Raw genomic sequence first — 22,219 nt, 5'->3', positions numbered from 1 at the left:
TTCTGGTGGACGGTACAGAAGATGCGAAAGTATGCGGTTTGCATTCATTCCCCTTGGTCTGCCTGCCTGCACACGCACCCCTCGCCCAGACCTCCTCAAACTTGACCCTCCGATGTTGCTCCTTCCAGCTGAGCTCTTGGCCACTGTCAGATATCCATTCATTGCTTACCCCGAACCTACCATTCCATCCAGAACTCCCTTTGAAGTGCACTAGGTCCGGGGTTCTACAGTTCACCTGGCTGCCCTGTACCCCTATTTCAGTGGGGAGAGGTACACATTAGTCTTTGGGTTCTCTGGTATCAGTTTTGGAGCTCTGTGTCCAAGGAAGGAAGGACCGTCTCTTTCCCATGGTGCCCAGCGTCTCTAGTGAATGGTCACAACTCCCTTTGGAGAAAGACCTTGGAACCTACCACTGCAGTTGATTCTACAACACCAGGAAGTCCTTTCTCAGAGAGACCTGACTTCCCTTCAGTAGATGCACTTTCAACTGGAAACTGTGCAGGGAATCATGATTTGAGCACAGCTGACAAAGGACTTCTGCTGGACAATTTTTAAGAATCATTTTTGGCAATAAAGTTCAGCAATGAGTGCATCCATTCTCCATCTTTTTCACCGGTAGGAACACAATGGCCAGGGTCCCACATTCCGCAGGGGCAAGCTCCTCACTGACACGAGGTCTTGCTGCCCTGCTCATCACTGTGCTTACCTTCTCTTTCCCTCTAACTCAGGATGCCCAGCCTGTGAGAACCTGGAGTCTTATCACCCATATCTGGGCTTTCCACCACCACTACCCTTCACTGGAGCAGTCCCCATTGTGCTCATGAGACAGTGTCCTCCAGAGAGCACAGTCTGCCAGTGGACTCTAGTGTCAGATAATAAGTGCATTTTAACATGACTACTTTAATTAAGGTTGCCCTTAGGTGAGAAATGCAGTAGGAAACTGCCTGCATGGGATGGCAGGTACCGAGGACATGTGCTACAAGAGAAATTGAGAAGCTCTCACAAGGGTCCCCAGTTAAGAGTGCATACCCAATGGTGGTGAAGAGTTGTAGGTTTTTGCTTCTTTCTCCCTTCCTTTGCTAACCTGGTTTTAGGATATAACCTCCTCGCAACATGCATAATCCCAGTGGGTCTCGCTATTAGGGTCCTCCACCCGCCCCTCACCCAAGGGTGAGCACGCACGGGATCCAAGCCAGGACAATTGGATACTCTCTCCCAGAGTGTGGAATCTTGAACAGAAGATAGATAGATGGATATATAGATAATCATGGATCTCAATAATTTCAGTTGTATTTCCTTGACATGACCTTTGGTTAGTTCTTGCTACCCAGACCCCAGGAGATGTTCTGATTCCTGTTCTTTATGAGCAAGTTTCTCCAGTCTTCCTTTTATTTCCATGAGCTTCATGATGTTCTTGCAATACTGCCTTATGTTCATGTTGGTTATAATACACTTCTGTTGCTTGCAGCCAGAGAACCCTAATCGATGTTGGTGGGTATGAGCTCTCCAACTTCACAAAGGAGAACACGGAGTTTCAGAGTGTATGGTGAATTGCATAAAGTAACACAACTAGTATGTGTCAGAATCCGACACTCAAGACCTTTGATTACAAATATAATGCTCTATTTTTTAGGGCATGGTGCCTCCTTCCTATATACTTTCCAGTTTTATTGAGAAATAATTGATACACACTCCGGCATAAGTTAAAGTCATACAGCATGATGGTCCAGCTTACAATTCTTGTGACATGGTTACCACAATCATAAAAAGAAAGAAGAAAAGGAAAAAAAGAAAAAAAAATTTGGGGGGGGGGGGTTGAGAACTGTTAGGATCTACTGTCTTAGCAACCGTCCTATATACAGCAGCGTTAATGAGGGTCCCTGTGTTCTACCTCACATCCCGAGTACTGACTCATCTTATAACTGAGAGTTGACACCTTTGACTACCTTCCTCCAATCTCCCTTCCACCCACACCTGACTCTGGTAATGTATTTTCCTTCCTGTATGTTTTTATTCCTGAAATGTTCCCTACAAATTCCCCTCAGCATCAGACCAGAGCATTGTAAAGAGTTGATGTAGATTGGCTCTGAATTGCTTAAAGAGATCAAAAGTTAATTAAAAGCATGAGCCGTGACACGAAGAGCGCTGGGTGTTATAGACAACTGATAAATTACTGAACCCCACGTCTGAAACTAAGTGTGTGCTATATGTTGGCTAATTGACTTTAAATTTGGGGGAAAAAAAAGTTGTAGGACATACCCAAAGAATACAAAAAATACTTATTCAAAGGATTCCATGCACCCCGATGTTTACAGCAGCATGATTTACCATAGCCAAGTTATGGAAATAGCCCAAGTGTCCACTGAGTGATGAATGGGTAAAGAAGATGTGTGTGTGTGTGTGTGTGTGTGTGTGTGTGTGCGCGCGCGTGCATGTGTGTGTGTGTGTAACGGAATATTACTCAGCCATAACAAAGAATGAAATCTTACCATTTGCAATGAGGTGAATAGAACTAGAGTGTTAAGCTAAGTGAAACAAGTCAGTCAGAGACAAATACCATATGATTTCATTCATGGTGGAATTTAAACAAAACAAATGTGCAAAAGAAAAAAAGAGAGAGAGACAAAGCTAGACACAGACTCTTAGCTACAGAGAACGATCTGATGGTCACCAGAGGGCAGGGGGCTGGGATGGTTGAAGTCGGTGACGGGGATCAAGGGTTAAGGTCATGCACCAGGTTTTATACAGAAGTGTTGGATCACTGTATTGTACACCGGAAACTAATGTTACACTCTATGTGAGAAGGAATTTCAATAGAAACTTTAAAAAATTAAAAATTAATGAATAAATAAAAGGAGCCCAGTATTCTGTCTCTGTACCCCAGTCCCTTACTACCAAGTGCATTGCCTTGCAGATGGCGTCTTGTATACCTCAGATAGAGTTATTGATGATTGATGCAAAGGAGACATAAACTCTCAAGAATTGTTTAGCTAATCATCTCTTCGAATGCATCTTTCACCAATTCTGAGACTCTTCCAGTGTGGGTTTGACCCAGGTTTTTCCCTTGCTGACTCCTACATCCTACATCCTCTACAAAAAGCACTCCGCGCTCGTTCTAGATCCTTACCCACCTTCACTGGCTCACTGTGTCCGTATTGTGGCTCCTTGCTGAGACCTGGGACCTTGGCAATTACAAGCCGCACTTAAAGAATCTGGTCCCCTGGGCTCAGCCCCTCCGACCCCATTCTGAGCAACCAGCCCTGCTAGTCTCTTGCCACGCTTGGTTCGGAAGCACCAACCTCAGTGTCCCCCAGCACCCCCTTTCTGCCTCCATATGCCCAAGAGAGGGAATTCAGAGAGGGCGAGGGACTTTTCACACTCTCTCATACAAAGGTCGACACTTTCTTGTTCCAATAAGCCATCAGCACTTTTTCTGATATTGACATGTTGTTTTTCTCCCTTTCTTCAGAAGTCTATCCCACTAATCTATTTTTTAAATATCCACATCTGTTTATTTTATGAGGCATATTTTTATACTTTTAGTCTGTCTTCTTAGCCTTTTCAGTATGCTCTACTATAAACATATTTTTTCCCAAAAGCATTATACTGTTAAATTGAATTGTGAGCTCCTTGGGGACAAAAGACTACTCACCTCGGAGTCCCGGTGCTCCGCAGCACACCTAGTACCCCGTGAGCACTCTGTGTTTGTTGCTCGACTGGATTAATTAACATAGCCACAGTAACTAATGTGTGGGAATTCTCCATTCCTACATAAGTATATACCTATTCTCCATAAAAAATTCATGTCAACCGTTATCCGTACTCTATTTCAAGCCAAGTATGACCTTTGGTTGAAATTCTGTTAATGTGGTGATGAACATGCATTCTGTTGAGTGAGTTTGCAATTTCAATTAGATTAATTGCAGTTTCCAGCTCAGCCTCGAGTAGACACTTTTCCACAAAGTTGATGGAGACCGGGGGGGCAGGGGAAGTTGCACCTTGAAATATGTGGTCTTCAGGGACCTCCTTGAGGTAAATTTTGGGATGAAATGTGGTTCCTTCCTTACGAATCATTTATTTTCCTTAGGCCACTCATCATCTACTGGCCATGAAGTGAATTCTAAGTTTTCCATTCCTTGTGTTGGCACATGATACGTTGTGTTTAATTCCCATATGAGAACCTCTCTATCTTGGTTAAATGAAGGAAAAAGGTGAATCCAAAAGTTGCATGTTTTTCTTTGTACAGATCCCTAACTAGTCAGATATGAAATACTGGAGGTCCGAAGTATAAAACAGAGAAATAGAAATATGAATTTATTTCCTTTTCAAACTCGATTTCCATTTGATTTAACTGAAATGATTGCCATTGAATATTTTCCTACAGGTCAACTTTATTGTCTCAGAAAAGGACAACCATGTTACAAAAACTTAACACAGGACTCACGCTAAATTCAAGGACGGCCAGATCAAAAGGCACAATAACATTTATCTCTAATTTTGAAGCTCTTTTGTCCTATTTCTCCTCCCTCAAAGCCACTCCACATTAATTTATGTTATGAGCCTCTGCTGCTGAAGCTCATCTGTCCCACTGTGGACGTGACAATATGCTGGTTAGCATTCTCTGCATAAGATAATGCAGGCCCGGCATGACGAGGCTGGTCATTTCTTTGTATGGAAAACCCTATGATAATGTTGGGCATCATGCATATGTACGTGGAGATATCTGTTGTGAATGTGTGTGCATCCGCATGAGCGTGTGTTCGCCAGACTGTGATATCCACCGTGAAATGATCCTGAACCAGAAGTGTGTGAATAAACAAGGAATGTGGATTCCAAGCACCACAGGACGTCTGGTGTCACTGCTCTGGGGTATGATGAGCCCCTGAGCTGTGGACCGCTGTGAAACCAAGACACATCTTGGGCGAGCAGCACGTACGGTAGGAGAAAACAGAAAGGAAAGGGGAAAATACAGTCAAAGTGAAACAATAGACCAAAACATAGGAGCTGACAGCCCGTAGTGTCAATTACCCTCACTCAGCTCCCATGTGACCAAATACAAAAATGGTTTTGGGATTGAGTTGCCGAAAAATTCAACAGATAGAGAGAACTGGGGCATATTAATGTCCTTCTGGAAGGCTTAATTTGGGGTGTGGGGGAATATGGCTTTATGTTTCTTATTTTTAGACACTCTGATAAGCAGCATTTTGTAGTCAGTGGAAATGACACGAACGGATTCTGCGGGCAAGAGGACAACAGGACAAGATGCTGCCTCTAAAATGAGTCCTTTCTGTTTAAAAGCAGAGAAGAAACGGCTCTTGTCATATCAGATTAAAAGGTCAGTGTAAATACTTTGTGAACAGGAAGAAAAAGTTAGTGTTTTAGGTAGGAGACCGAGGGAGGGCTGGCCGTGTTTGACGACGTGCGCTGCAGGTGGGCGAACGGAGGAAGAGCGGTCTACTCACCAGCCCCGTGGCCAGTAACGCCTGTTTCTCCAGCATCGTGCCCCCCAGCCACACATGGAGAAATAAAAACCCCCCATACACAGAGAGAGAAAGAGGAACTTAGGAACATACACACACAGAGGAAAAAGGACCAGGAAACATGTATCTACTCAGTGAATTATCAAATATTGGCATCCATCAGGGGTCAAGCAGAAGTGCACACGGGGGTGGGAGCAGTTGTAACTGCTGGGCTAGGAAATCAGAAAGGGGGGACTTTCATGGCGTCAGATGGGAAATCAAGGGGAGTGTCACCTAGTGTTGGTCCCCAAAGCCCTGGGAAGCTGTCACTCATGTCTTTTGGCCTTGATTCCTCCATCTCTGAGGTCAAAGCATGGAACTCAACGAGTGTGTGGGGGGTTTTGGTTTCCTATTTGTGGAAAATGAGACTGGCACACTCTGGTGTATACAGTTGGCAGGGGTGTGTTTGGATTAAACACATCTTTACGAGGTTGAGTCTTCCAGTTAATGAACAAAGTCCTCTCTCCACTTGTTTAGATCTTTGATTTCTTGGATCAGCATTTTGTGGGTTTTAGTGCACAAGGCCCATGCACGTTTTGTGGGACTTATGCATGAGTGTCTGATTGGTTTTGGCGTCATTATAGATTTTGGAGTCACACCGTCTTTGCAGTTTTGGCTTCCACTTCCTCACTGTCGTAAGGATTTTGCCCACTGACTTTGTATTCTGTGAATCTGCTGATTTAACTTACTAGTTCTGGGAGGGTATTTAAGAGGTTGTTCCTTTGTTTGCAAATTCCTTGAGATTTTCCTGTAGACCATCATGTTATCTGCAAACAAGGACAGATTTATTTTTTACTTTCTGATCCGCATGCCTTATTATTTTCTTTTCTTGCCTTATTGTGATGGCTGGAATTTGCAGTACTCTGTGGAATAATTGCAGTGAGAGTGAACATCCTTACTTCTCAAGTGTGGGAGAAACCACTGGGTAGGAGGTTAGCTGTGGTGTTCTGTAGATGGTGTCTATGGAAATCGTCCCCTCTATCTCCAACTTGCTGGAAATTTCTTTCTATCAGGAATGAGTATTGAATTTTGTCATAGCTTTTCTGATTTCCTGCCTCAAAAGGTATAATCATGTGATTTTTTTTCTTAGCGTGTTAATTTGGTAGATCACATTCTTTCAGTTTTGAATATTGAACCAGTCTAGCACCTCTGCAGTAAGTCCCAACGGGCCATGGTGTATAACACCCTTTATATATTGTTGAATTCCATTGCCTAATTTTTTTTTCATTTCCTAATTTTTTTAAAAGATTTTATTTATTTATTTGTCAGAGAGAGAGAGAGAGAGTGAGAGAGAGAGCACAGGCAGACAGAGTGGCAGGCAGAGGCAGAGGGAGAAGCAGGCTCCCCGCCAAGCAAGGAGCCCGATGTGGGACTCAATCCCAGGACGCTGGGATCATGACCTGAGCCGAAGGCAGCCGCTTAACCAACTGAGCCACCCAGGCGTCCCATTTCCTAATATTTTGATGATGGTTTTCTTTACCTGTATTCCTGAGAAGATCTGTATATGAACTTTATAGTTTCCTTCCTTCCTTTTCTGTCTTCATTTACTTTTGGTGTCAGACCATTCTGGCTTCATAAAAGAAATAGGGAATTATTCCCCTATCTTCTATTTCTTTGAAGAGGTTCCATAGAATTGGTGTTAATTTTTTTTTTTTTAATAGAATTCTCCAGTGACATGGATTCTTTCCTCTGTCCCATTCACTCTCCTTTGAGCCATTCATTGAGTTTTTATTTTGGTTAATGCATTTTCCAATTCTAAAGTCTTGGTGATTCTTCTTTATACTTTCTGTTTTTGTTGAGATGTGTTCATTTGCTGAAACTTTCTATTATTTTGCCTATTATAGACATATTTGAAGTCCCCCTTTGAAGAATTTGTATGATGGCTGCTTTAAATTGTCAGATGATTCTGATATTCTGTAATCTCTGTGTGGCCATCTGTTGATTTTTTTTTTTTGCTCAAATTGATATTTTCCTAGTTCTTAGCATGATGAGTGATTTTTTTTTTCCTTGTTGGAATCTGGGCATCTGGGGTATCATATAATGGGACTGTGGCTCTGATTCACTCTTCCTATTTTAGGTCATTTTCCTGTCCTTGCTCCGGCAGCAGCTGTTGCCTCCTGGATGGGAGGAGCAGGAGCATCCTCTCAGCTCCTCCCATGTGGACTCTGCTGACGATGATGTAGTGCCCTCACCACAGCTAAGAGTTGGTGGACGTCCTGACCTCCTCCCCTCATAAGCCTGCTCTAGCAATGCCTCACGGTGGGTGATGGCAGGCACAGTCTGGGTTTACCTGGTGGTCTCCACTGACACCATGAGAGCTGGACAGGACTTCTCATCTGGCTGGAACCAGAGTTGCACTTACTGCTCAGCCTTCTCTGGAACCACCCTGGAGAGGAACTTGGGTTCCTCACGACAGCCTGGCAAGGGCGGAAGTCTAGCTGCCCGCTCAGCCTTTGCCAGGAGGTGGGCGGTGGTCGGTGCATTTTTTTCTGTGGTATTTGACTAGAGTTGAGTGGGGTTAGCATCTAAAAGTTTTCTGGATTCCTGAGCCGCACCTCCCCTGATACTTTGGGGAGAGTAGACTTATTAGGACTTTGTATACACCTCATGGTATTTCTGGATTGCTGATTTCTTTAGCTCCAAACCTAGGATATAAGAGGAAAAAAGTAAACCCAGATAACACACCACTGTTTCAAACCTTACAGACCAAGGTCCCTAGCTGCTCTGCCTTCTGTACTCTGCCTTTTTTTATGGATAATGTCCAGGGTTTCTGATGGTATTTAATGAGAGGGCTAGGGAATAGTACTTCTGCATCTTTTTGGAAGCAGAAGTCCAACAGGTCAATTCTGAAATATGTTTCAGAAGACTTAAAAATATTCCAAGTTATGTAGCAACATTCTCTGGTTATGAAACAGTCATTTTAGAAATAGGTGACAAAGCTTTAAACAAACAAAAAAAAATCTAGTTATTAAATAATTAAATAACTGAAGTTAAGAAAAAGTCAAGTAATTACAAGGTATTGAATATTAATAATAATAAAAAGTTTGTCCTAGGTTGTCAAAGATATAGTCAAAGGAAATTTATAAGTAGAGTCCATTAATTTTTTCAGGAGAAAAAGTAAAAATATATCACTTAAATGTTAAGCTCAGTAGGCTTTGAAGGGAAAACAAGAAAGCCAAGAGGAAAGAAATAAAGATAAAAGCAAAGATGAACTAATCAGGAACTAGGAAAAAAATGATGTTTTTTTAAATATATTCAGAGTTAATTTTTCAAGCTAATTTAAATTCATAGGCAAATTTTTAACAGATATATTCAAGATACTAAGAGATGAAACCTCACAACTATAGAAAATTAGTACTAAGATGGGCATCCTTACCATAGATAGGTAAATATTTTAAATTACTGAGAACGATCTTTAAAAATTTACATTAACAGGGGCACCTGGGTGGCTCAGTGGGTTAAGCCTCTGCCTTCGGCTCGGGTCATGGTCTCAGGGTCCTGGGATCAAGCTCCGCATCAGGCTCTCTGCTCAGAAGGGAACCTGCTTCCCTCTTCTCTCTGCCTACTTGTGATCTCTGTCTATCAAATAAATAAATAAAGTCTTTAAAAAAAAGAATAAAACATGAAATAAGAAAAATAATATATTAAAAAAACCTGAAATATAGAAAATCTTGAATGACTGAGAACATACTGATTCTTTCTCATTGGAATTACTGAATATTTTAAAACCTGTCACTTCCCCACAGGTTAAAACAATTACAATAAAAATTCTAAATTACCTAAGGAATACTTAGTGGGTGAAATATAAAGAATATTTTGAGAAACAAGAGTATGGGGAGTCACGCAACTAACTTTGCCAAATATTAATTAATAGAGTTAAGGGCGGTCATGCATACTAATGGAACAGAAGGGAAAGTGACAACAGATCAATTCTGTATATATGTTATCATTAACTAAGGCATGCATTATTCACCATTGAAGGATAGTTAATTTTTAGGGGAATAAAAGTAGTTTGGTATCTCCCCCAAATCATATATCATAATAAACAAAAGGTCTACATATTTCATTGTATACAAAGAAAAAAATATAACAGCTTAGAACAGCTAGAATATTTCAGCGGATAAGAGCTTTTTAGCATGAGATCAGAGAAGAAATAATAAAGGAATGAAAAAACATTTGGTTGCTAGGTTTATGCCCCTCCCCCCAAAAAAAACTTCACCAAAAACAAAAGAAAAAAACGTTTAATGAAATTCAAAAATAAATTAATGTACCTTTTGACCCCCTTCAGCCACTTTTGGGGTCAAAAGTTATAAACATCTAGTTTTAAAATAAATAAGTCATAGGAATATAAGGTACATGATGGTTATAGTTAATATTGAATTATATATTTGAAAGTATGAAGACAGGGGCGCCTGGGTGGCTCAGTGGGTTAACCCTCTGCCTTCGGCTCAGGTCATGATCCCAGGGTCCTGGGATCGAGCCCCACATCAGGCTCTCTGCTCAGGGGGAGCCTGCTTCCTTCTCTCTCTGCCTGCCTCTCTGCCTACTCGTGATCTCTGTCTGTCAAATAAATAAATAAAATCTTAAAAAAAAAAAGAAAGTATGAAGACAATAGATCTTAAAAGTTATCATAAGAAAGAAAAAAAATATAACCATATATGGTGATAAATGTTACCTAGACATTGAGATAATCATTTTGCAAAATGCACAAATGTTAAATAATTATGCTATATATCTGAAACAAATATAATGTTATGTGTCAATTATACCTCAATTTAAAAAATTAATGTAGTCCATCAGTCACAGACTAAAAACGAAAAATTACATGATCATATTAATAGATGTAGAAAAAGCATTTGACAAAATCCAACACCCATTTATGATTTTGATTTGAAAAAAACTTCCAGTAAAGTAGGAATAAAAAGGAATTTTCTCAACTTGATAAAGACTATTTACAGAAAACCTACAGCTAACATTGTATTTAATGATGAGAAACTTGCAGTTTTTCCACTAAGATAAGGTACAAGGCAGGGATGTCACCCCTCAACATTCCTTTTCAACATTGTACTGGAAGTTGTAGTTAATGCTATAAGACAATTAAAAGAAACAAAAGGTATACAACTAAAAGAAGAAATAAAAATGTCTTTGTTTACAGATGACATTATTGTCTATGTAAAAAATCTTAATAGATCAAGAACAGCCAAAGAAACTATCTTGGAATGAATAAGAGAATATAACAAGGATTCAAGATACAAGGTAAATATACAAAAGTCAGTTGCCTTCCTAATACACCAACAATGAACAAGTGGAATGTGACATTTAAAACACAGTACTGGAGTGCCTAGGTGGTTCAGTCCTTAAGTGCCTGCCATTGGCTCAGGTCATGATCCCAGAGTCCGGGATTCAGCCCCACATCAGGCTCCCTGCTCAGCAGGAAGCCCACTTCTCCCTCTCCCACTCTTCCTGCTTGTGTTCCCTCTCTCACTGTGTCTCTATCAAATAAATAAATAAAATCTTTAAAAAAAAGAAAACACAGTATCATTTATATCAGTACCCCAAAAATGAAACAAAATAAATACAAGACCTATATGAGGAAAACCACAAAGCCCTAGCAGATATAACAGAAGATAAAGAAGAAATAAATAAATGGAGATATCCCATGTTCATGGATAGGAAGCTTTGATTTTGTGAAGATGTCAGTGCCTCCCCCCAGTTAATCTATACATTCAAATTCAATCCCAATCAAAATCCCAGCAAGTTATTTTTGGTTATTGGCAAACCAATCCTAAAATTTATGTGGAGAGGCAAAAGGTCCAGAATAGCTGACATAATATTGAAGCAGAAGAACAAGTTTGAAAGACCAACACTATGCAACTTCAGGATTTACTGTAAAGCTACAGTGACCAAGACAGTGAGGTATTAGCAGAAGAATAGACAAAGGATCAATAGAACAAAATAAGAGTCCAGAAATAGACCTGTGGAGGAGCAAAGGTAACACAATAGAGCTCGTTATTCTCTTCAACAAATGGCGCTGAAACAACTGGATATCCTCACGCAAAACCATGAATCTAGACACAGATGTTACACATTCAGAAAAAATATCCCAAAATGGATCAGAGGCCTACATGTAAGACACAGATCAATAAAACTCCTAGAGATAAGACAGGAGAAAACTCTGATTCCTTTGGTATGGCAATAACTTTTAGATAAAACACCAAAGGAATGATCCATCAAAGAAATAACCAATGAACTGGACTTTATCTTAAAAAAAAAAAAGAAAAAGTAAAGAAAAGAAAGAAAGAAATGAAGCACAGACAAAGGAAATATTTGCAAAGGACACATCTGATAAAGGACTGTTATGCAAACATCCAAAGAATTCTTAAAACTCAACAATAAAAAAAGAAAACAAACAATCTGACTAAAAAATGGGCCAAATATAACAAAAATCTCAGCAAAGAAGATATACAGATGGCAACTAAGCACATGAAAAGATGCTCCACATCATACATCATCAGGGGGATGCAAATTAAATCAACAGTGAGAACACTACACATTTACTAGAATGCTCCAAATCTGGAATACTGAAAATACCAAATGTTGGCGAGGGTGTGAGGCAATAGGATCTCTCATTCATTACTGGTGGAAATGCAAAATGGTGCAGCCATTTTGGAAGGCAGTTTAGTGCTTTCTTATAAAACTAAAAATAACCCCACCATACTATCCAGCAATCATGCTTCTTAGTAATGACCCCAAAAAGGTTGAACAAATTATGCCCACACAGAAACCTACACAGGGATATTTATAGAAGTTCTATTCATAACCACCAAAATTTGGAAGCAACTAAGATGTCCTTCAGCAGGTACATGGATAAATAAACTGTGGTCCATCCCGACTATGCATTATTTAGTCCTCAAAAAGAAATGAGCTACCCAGCCACAAAAAGACATGGTGGAACCTTGAATGCATGTCATGAAGCAAAAGAAGCCAATCTGAAAATGCTCCAGACTCTATGACTCCAGAAATATGACATCCTGGAAAAGGCAAAACAATGGAGACAGTAAAGACCAGTGGTTTTCAGAGGTGGGGGAAGGGAAGGACGAATAGGAGAGGCACCAAGGATTTTCAGGGCTGTGCAAATACTCTGTATGACACTACAATGGTGGACACATGTCACGATATATTTGTCAAAAGCCGTAGAGTTGACAACACCAAGAGTGAACCCTAATGTAGTCTATGGACTCTGGATGCCAACGATGTGTCCATATAGGTTTATCAGTTAGAAAAAATGTGCTACCGTGGTGGGAAAGCTGATAGCTGGGCAGTGTGTACAACGTGTGATGGCAAAAAGTACTTAAGAAATCTCTGCACGGCCCCTCAATCTTTCCGTGAACCTAAAAAGTCTCTTAAAAAGGTCTCAATTTTTTAAAAAAAATGTTTTAATGTAAGTGACAAACACAAAAATGTTGCTAAACCTTTGACAAATAATCTCTCTTATATACACAAAATCTTATCAATCAAGGACCCTGGGAAATTAAAAACATAAACATTGAAAAAAATAATGATTGCTAAATTGAGTCCTCTTTCCAAACGGTATTTCTAAAACAAATCAAGTGTTGTGAATTCTCAAAATATTTATTTTAATTTGAAGTTAATTAAATGTTCATGGACACACATATACACACACATATTATACAAAGTTTTTGGTTTTTCTTAATTTATTTATTTGAGAAAGGAAGAACAAGGATGTGTGAATGGGGAGCGGGCAGAGGCAGAGGGAGAGAAAGAACCCTCTTGCAGACGCCCTGCTAAGCGTGGAGCCCAAAGCAGGCCTGGACCTCACACGCATGAGAACATGACGTCAACCCAAATCAGGAGTCGACTGGTCAACTGACTGAGCCACCCAGCACCACAAAATTTTCATGTTAAATATAACAAGGGACAACTGAATTTCACTACTTGACAAAGGTAAGAATGACTGTATTGATGAAGAAAAATCCAGCAGTGGTATGCTTCCAAGAGAAAACATCATGAATGTGTCCAGAATGTTTCCATCCTTGGGTGATGGCTGAGGGCCAGAGGGGCCGTTCCTACTGATGGTCAGGATGTAGGAGACTCTTTCTGGGGCAACTGCCCTGGAGACACACTGGCATCAGGACGTGGAGAGAGTGAGCTCACAGAACCACGGGTCACATGGCCAGGCATTGGTCTTAAAGCCACAAGGAAATGCTGAAAAGGGACACATGTGTTTCTCCACAGGACACCAGGGGCAAGTCTGCCCCGTTCCGGCCCACCCCACCTGCTGTTTGGGGTCTGGTGACCACGGGATTGCATATCTTCATTCTCCCTTCCCACGGAAAGGGCCCCCAGAGGCCCAGCAGCTCTGTGCCAGGGCCCTGGGTTCCCACCTTCTCTGTGCACACTAAATACTTACACATAATCTGTATCAAGTGTGGAAATTTCCTCTCCTCCTGTTATTTTGATCTATTTTATTAATAAAAACGCTGTGTCTTTAAACTTTTCCATTCCATAAACATAGGCCAAACAATTTCTCAGTTCCTTTAAGCATCCCATATTTATTGCAAGTTTCCACTAAAAAATAGGAAATAAAGGAAATAGAAAAACAGTCGTCCCTTCTCCTACAGATATGAGTGTCTTCTATTTTTATTTTAAAATTGTGAGACCAAAGCAAACAATTTATTGAGCCTGGTAGCTATGCGGCGCAGACCGCCTGGCTGAGCTCCGGTGTGCTCCGGCAGCAGCCTTCCCTGCGCGCCTTCTCTTTCCCTCCCTGCTTCCTTCTTCCACCTTCCATGCCCTTTAGAAATGACATGGGAGGCGACTGGCAGCCCCGCTCGCCCGAGCTCCCACACAGGTGCCTTTGGAGAGTTTTCGCCGTGTCTGAACGGTAACGCAAACAAGGGAGCGGCCTGAGACGGCAGGGCCCGTCGGGCTGTCAGCTGGTACCTGACTTCACATCATAATCTAATCCCGAGTTCAGATTTAACTCTTAGTGGGCCTGCCTGTCCACCGTGCTGCCCCATTTCCCACTGTCCCTGGAGTCTCAGCTCCCAGAAGATGCCCGGTCCCCTCTCCTTCCAGATCGGCCACCGGCTCGCATGTCGGCTGCCCGGTACAGGTGCGCCTGGGGTCCCCGGAGCAGGGCACGCATCTTCTAGTCACGTCCGGAGAGGTGCAGTGACAGCCACCGAGATCTGCGGGGCCGTGAGGTTTTTGACACATGACACACAGTTTCAGCCAGACTGGTCACAATCGTAAAATGCTTCATTTTCCCGTTGGCCCTTCACTCGCCCCTTCCGTGGACTGCCAGACGGGCCCACAGCTGACATCGGATGCGGGAGTGGGATGGATTCCAGCTGTCAGCTCAGTGGCGCAGAAACGTGCTCGCCAAAAAGAAAAAAAAAAAAAAAGAGCTGCAAACTTTTAGCAGATATGAAATGTTAGTTCCCCGGTGAAAAATTGGCGGCCAAGACACATAGGAGAATTTATTTTTTTTTACAATAAACTCACCCATTGAATATACTCTCCCTCTCTCCACAAGCCCTTGCAACTAATGCATGACACGCCTCTGCTAGGAGCTGTGCTGGGATAATGAACATGAGCATCCCCGACCAGCTCCTCTCATGCTCCCGAAGGAGATCGCCGGGCTATGCCGGAGTCTCGCACCTGCCGACTCCCGGCTCGGCACTGACGCCCGCAGCCCAAGGCAGCCCCCACCCCCCGCAACAGTCACCACACTGAACAACTTCACTAGCAGGGCCGGCAGACCCTATCAATCTGACTGTCCTGTGCACGACAAGACATCCCCCGCCACGCCGAGGCTGCAGAAACAGAAAGCATTGTGGGGAGGCTTTTAGTCTTCCCCGGAGGCTGGAGATCTGGGAGGGGCCAGAGAGAAAAAATGCAGGAGAAGAAGGGGAGGCAAATGACTGAAATCCAGCAGAGACAAGTGCCAATCTATTCTATGAGGCAGATGCAAAAGGAAACCACATAAATCTATAAGGCACTCACATAGCATTTAAATAATGCTGAAATTACAGAGCTGTCACCCAGAGACCTGCCACGGCGCCTCTCCCTGCGCTGTGTGCTTCTGTGCCTTGCAGGAAAGGACCCACCGTGCTGATGGGGTCAGGGGGACGCTGTGCAAAATGGGCCAGGAGACCCTGTGGGCGCCCCCCTCCACAGCCTGCCGCTGTCAGGGAGAGAGCCCCAGGTAGAAGGCCGTGCTTGGCTCGCCAGTGGCCCTATCCCCTAGGAGACCAGCTGAACCACCACCCTGGGACCAAAAAATTTAAAAAAAAAATAACTTCACCACGGGACCACAGAGCCTAAGAAGGTAATGTTGTACACTGGGCTGTTTTCTCGTGGGAATAGAAGGATTGTTTTGCAAAGGACGACACAGTTTCCTTCCTCTGACAGTAAGTAAAAGCAAACAATAGGAACTAAAAAGAAGCTAAGGGTATGATGCAAAAACGCCTTAGTTCCCTTCTCAACAACCACAAGGCAGGAGTAAAAATTCTGGAGTCTGCGGAGATGACTTTTCTAAAGCTTTATTTCCCAAACTTCACTCTTATTAACCTTCATAACCACATTAGCGGATCATTTTTGAAGCAAAATATTTTATATTCTTTTCACTGCTGCAAAAGAAAACATAACCCTTGGACTCTTCCAATATGTAATTCTTAGTTTAAAAATATAATAATTGAGACGAAAGAAAATGTTGTTTCTGTCATTAAGAAATTGCCTCATGTGGTCTTCGTGGAGCCCAGGCGGTGCCCGGCTTCACGGAGGGGAGTGATCTAATAATCCCACAGCCCGAGGAAAGCTCTGTCCTGCTTTGTGCTGCACGGAGCGTCTCCTGACGGGCTGCGGTGTTATTGTTCAAGGAAGAGCCGGTTTACAGATGAAGGTGGCCTTGTCAGAAGTTCTGAATAGCGCCAAGCTAATTGCTGACCCTAACAGGCACAATTAGCTGGTACAGGCTCAGCAACGCAGCCCCTGGGACCCATCCTTTCTCGCGCACGTATTGTGAAACTCTCCCCGCGTCGGTACCTTGGCTCTAGGCTTTGTAGTCACCATTCAACAGATCAAAGGTTTATTCGAAAGAATGACGACCATATCGGCCTCAACAGGCGCAGACACAGGCATCCCATGTAGCTACACACACATCATAGGAAAACCCGGTGCACCCATGGTGATGAGCAAGAACCCAATGTGGTATTTTTAGTACAGGTCTCAAACAATACTTGATAGGTGTCATTTGATGAAATAACCCCAAGCATTTAGTTCCGATAAACTCCCCAGTCATCAGTACTGGTTATAGTCCACCCACTGGCTCGATCCAAGAAGTGGAGACGCACGCAGCCCCCGGAGCAGGCATGTCCCTCCCATCTCCAGACCCACCCCCTCTCAAGAACACCCTCGCCCACACAAACACACATGCTGGGCATTTGCTTCCTTTTTTGCACAATTTAAACACATTCCTCTTATTCTACAGGTCACACATGATCATGGTAGAAATTATGAGAAATAGATGGGACCAAAAGGAAAAGAGAAGGAGGAGCACCCATCATCCCCCTAGGCAGTATTTGGGCTCTAGATTACTGGAATTCTCTCATGTTATTGAAGACACCAGGAGTAGTGACAGCAGCATACTATTCTAACATGTGCTGTGGTTTGTTTCCCATTCTCTAATACTTTTGGCCCGTTAAGTAGTTTTCCATGTTCTGCTATTTTGAGCATTATACATAAAACTTTGTCCATATTTTGGGGTTATTGTCTTGGGATTTACTTTTAAAGTAAAATTATTAGGCCAAAGGACACTAGGTCAGAAGGCATTGACTGATGCTGTCAAATTGTTGTCCTGCTAAATGAAAACATCTTTTTCTCTGTCCAGCAATGTTTGACAATGGTTTAACAGATGTTCATCAGCATTGAGATATCATTGTGAAATTTCATGTTAGGTTATTATTATAATTGAACTTTTGCCATATGTTTGTTAGAAATTTGTGGGAAATTTTTGTTCATGTCCTTCATCCATTTACCTACTGGTTTTTAATGCTTTTTCTAATTGATCACATGCTTTTTTAGGTAGAACAAATAATAAATTTGATAGTTTAAGTTGTTCTATTTTTTAAAGATATATTTATTTATTTTCAAGAGACAAAGAAAGAGAGCAGGAGCAGAAGGGGCAGAGGGAGAGGGAGAGAATCTCACAACTCAGGGCTCAGTCTCATGACCACGAAATCACGATCTGAGCTGAAACCACGAGTCAAATGGATTCTTTCAGTATACGTGTGTATGTGTGTGTGTGTGTGTGTGTGTGTGTTTACTTATATCGAGCCAATTTTATCAGTTTTCTTATTTATCCCATTACTTTTAGGCTTAGATAACTTCCACATGAAGAGATCAGATACCTATTAACCCATATTAAGATGAAAAGAAAGATCTCAAATAACAAACCTAACTTTGCACCTCAAAGAACTAGAGAAGGAAAAACCAACCAAACCCAAAGTCAGCAAAAGGAAAGAAATAACAAAGGTCAGGGCAGAAATAAATAAAACAGACTAGAAAAACAATAGAAAAGATTGATGAAACTAAAAGCTCTTTTTTAAAAGAGAAACAAAATTTATAAACCTTGAACTAGACTAGGGAAAAGAGAGAAGACTCACATCAATAAAATAAGAAATAAAAGAGGAGACATTACAGGAGATACCATGGAAATACAGAAGGTTATATGAGACTACTGTGAACAATTACACACCAACGAATTGAAACCCAGAAGAAATAGGTAAATGTATAGAAACATACAACCCATCCACTAAATCAGGAAGAAATAGAAAATCTGAACAGACTAATAACACATAAGGTGATCAAATTAGTAATCAAAAATATCCCAACAAAGAAAATCCAAGACCACTTGGCTTCACTGGTGAATTATACCAAACATTTTAAAGAAAACTTAGTACCAATCCTTTCCAATGTCTTCTAAAACGCAGAAGAGGAGGGAACACCCCCAAACTCATTTTACCAGGCTAGCATTACCTGATACGAAAGCCTGATAAGGATACACAAGAAAAGAGAACTGTACAGGCCAGTGTCCCTGATGAACATAGATACCAAAGTTCTCTAAAAATTTTAGCAAACTGAATTCAGCAACGCATTGAAAGGATCATGCATCATGATCAGGTGGGATTTATCCCTGGGATGCAAGGGTGGTTCAACATAGGCACATCAATAAATGGGATAGACCACATGAACAAAATGAAAAATAAAAGCCATATGATTGTCTCAACAGATGCAGAAAAAGCATTTGACAAAATACATGTTTCTTTCATGATAAAAACCTCAAGAAATTGGGCGTGGAAAGAATACACCTCAACATAATAAAGGCCGAGTATGACAAGCCCGTCACTAGCATCATTCCCCAGGGATTCATGCTGAGTGAGAAAAGTGGACCCCTGAAGATTAGATACTTTATGATTCTATTTACATAACATTTTCAAAATAACAAAATTTTAGAAATGGAGGACAGGTTGTCAAGGGTTAGGGCTTAGAAAATGGGTGGATGCGGTTAAGGGGCCAGACGAGGGGACACTTATGATGTCAGGACTGGGCCGTGTCTTCACTGTGATGGTGGGTAGACAAAAAGTGGGAAAACCCAAATGAGATCCTCAGGCTACTCTGTGTCCATATCCTGGTTATGATATTATGCCATGGTTTTGCACAATGTTCCCCCACTGGGGGAAATGGGCCAAGTATATGAAGAATCTCTTTGTATTCTTTCTCAAGACACAGGTGAGTCTACCTGCCACCACCAGATTCTTTTCTCCACTGTGAGCTCCTGTTCCTCCTCTTGGCCTGCCTGCCCTTGGACTTTCTCATATGATCTGTGCAGACTGTATTTGCCATGGCATTACTGACTCTGCAGGCAAGGAAGAACACTGAGTAAGAAAACAGAAAACAGAAGACTTTCAGTCTTTATAGTACTGAGTCCCTATTTTCAAAAGTAGGAAAGTAAAAAACAACAACTCAACCTCTCTTTGTATTATAAATTCTCATTTGAACGGATTTCTCAAGTCTGGACTACATACACCTAACCAGTGCACCACTTCTCCTTTACACATTTTGTGTTTGGATATCTGAGGGAAGACAAAGACTCGATTGCCCAAAAGCGACCGTGGAAATGATCTACAGTACGAAACGAGAGGTCTCCTTTCCAGAAGTGCTCCTTGCACAGAGGAGAGACTTGACTTCAACAGGACAAACACATCGCATTCAAAGGCTCGCCCTGAAATACTTTGAAATAAGTGACTTTGGGCCAGTTCTTCAGGTGATACCAGAAGCTACCTCACAGCATCTTTGATACCTTCTTTATGATGCCTGTCTTTCACTGGGGGAGTGAAAATAATCATCAAGATCAACTTTGGTTGAATTGTTAAAATAATGAAGAAACTCAAAGTTCTATTACATTTACCTTCAACTGCTTTGGACAGCTGCCAGATTCAGTAATGACTTATTAAAGAAGAAATGCTATGCAGATCTTTGTGCCAATCATATTTTTTCCCAGATACAATAAAATCTTGCTGTTGTGGGTCGTCTTTCAGTCAAGGAGAGACTGAATCTGTTTCTTGGCCAACCATCTCAATCCTCCTGGCTTTATTCTGGGGTTTCCTATTTCTAAATGCTGGGTTCACAACAAAAGTTAATTACAATTATAATTTTTCTCTAAGAAAATCCATTTTCCCCCCAAATTTATAAATACAAAATATGTTGCCCCTAAAATAAAGTCTCCTTTTATTGGATATAAGCATATGTGGAGAAATAATCAATATTAGAGGGAGATAATTTTTCTAAACAGCTTTTGAAGAGTGAGAGCTTTCTTCAGTGTAGTAGTGATAACAGATGTAAGTATTATACCTCAAAAGACTGACAAATAACAAACACCCATTTCCAACTGAAAACTTACATAAATAGTATTTTTCTATCTGCAGTCTGAGCAGTCAGTCCTGCCATAAACTAAGTCTGTAGATAAGTCACTGTGTTTCACTAAAGCACAAAGGACCAAACCAATCGCATCCTGTATATTACTATGTCTGTGTACATGTGTTCCAAATTTATATAAAAAATAAGAAGCATAATCTACTCACTTCCTGAATTAAAGCAGGGGATATTTGGTAATCTCTGTGCTACAGACACTGGTGCTAACATTTGGACTATGGCAATATACACTTTTCCCCTAAAATCACACAAACAAGAATTTAACTTAATGGCTTCCATTTAAGAATATTTGAATCCACAAACCCCCTTCTCATTGAACAAATGTTTACTCCCCAGATTTCTAATAATTCTTTAAGAACACAAAATTTGTCATGATCAGTGCTCCTTAAAAGAAGAATCCACGTTCACTAGCTCTATTTCAATAAGAGGATCTTGACATCTGACTTTGAACTCACACTCTCCTGAATCTAGTCTCTCAGTCAGCGCTGGATTCCTTAACCACTCCAGTCTAAGTACTGTTTCTTTGGTGTTCATTTTCCTTGACCTCTGTGGTGAATGAAAGACACACTCCTCTCATTTGGAAGTAGTTATTCTGTCTCCCTCCGAATTCAACCTAGCTTGCAATACAGTGGGGCAAGGAGAGAAAGATGGAAACCACACAGTGCCCGTTCTGGACCTACCTGTATGAGCACTGAGCACTGCAGCTCCCGAGCCGCTGGGGAAGAAATTGGACAACCCCACTGGGGAGACCAGTGGAGAGGCCCAGAGAGCATGTGAAGAGAGAGCTAGACAAGCCCAGGCCCCAACAGTCTCTGACAAGGTGCCAGGAGCCACAACCAGGTCATCTTGGACCTGCTAGACCAATCCAGCCAACAACTGAATGCCACTGGGTGCCCTCATGGTGAAATAAAGTAGTTGTTCTAAACCACTAGGTTTGGAGAAATTTCTAAGGCAGCAAAAGACATCTGGAACAGCTCTATGCAGCTTATGACCCTATTGGGCAAACACCAGTCGAAGCGTTCCTTGCCTTTTATCTGATTATTGTAGCCATTGGAACTGTTACTTTCTCCCACATTCCCTTCTGATCTGCTCTGGATGATTCAATGCCCAGGGCTGCAATGTAAGTTTAAATTTGCTCTGTAAGGCACCTGAGCGGCACAGGCGGTTAAGTGGCAGACTCTTCGTTTAGGCTCAGGTCATGATCTCAGGGTCTTGGGATTGAGCCCCACATCAGGCTCCACACGATGTGTGGAGTCTGCTTGAGATTCTTCCCCCTCCTCTCCCTTTCCCCTCTGCTCCTTCCCACCACAACCCCCGTTGTGCATTCTCTCTCTCTCTCTCTCTCTCTTCTCTCTCTCTCAGATAGATAGATAGATAGATAGAATCAATCAATAACATAAACTTGCTTTGCAAACTGTCCTGATCTCTGATGGAATCACCAACCACAACCCTCAGCACCAGGAAGCATCCCGCGGGTTCCTCATTTGGAGAGGAAGAAACCTTTTCCTTCGAGGCACTCCATTCTATGCAGAACTGGGAGTCTATACCAAGGTCCATTCCTTTGTTGAGGACATTCATATCTCTTCTGGAATACAAAGTTCAATGCAAATTGAGCAACATCTGTCAACAGTTCTAGGTAGGATTCTTCTAATAATTAAGACCACGTGGCCTTTTCCTTCCTC

The sequence above is a fragment of the Martes martes genome, assembly GCF_963455335.1.
Source record: "Martes martes genome assembly, chromosome: 13".
Taxonomy (NCBI): Eukaryota; Metazoa; Chordata; class Mammalia; order Carnivora; family Mustelidae; genus Martes; species Martes martes.
Note: the sequence above shows the minus strand (reverse complement) of the source record.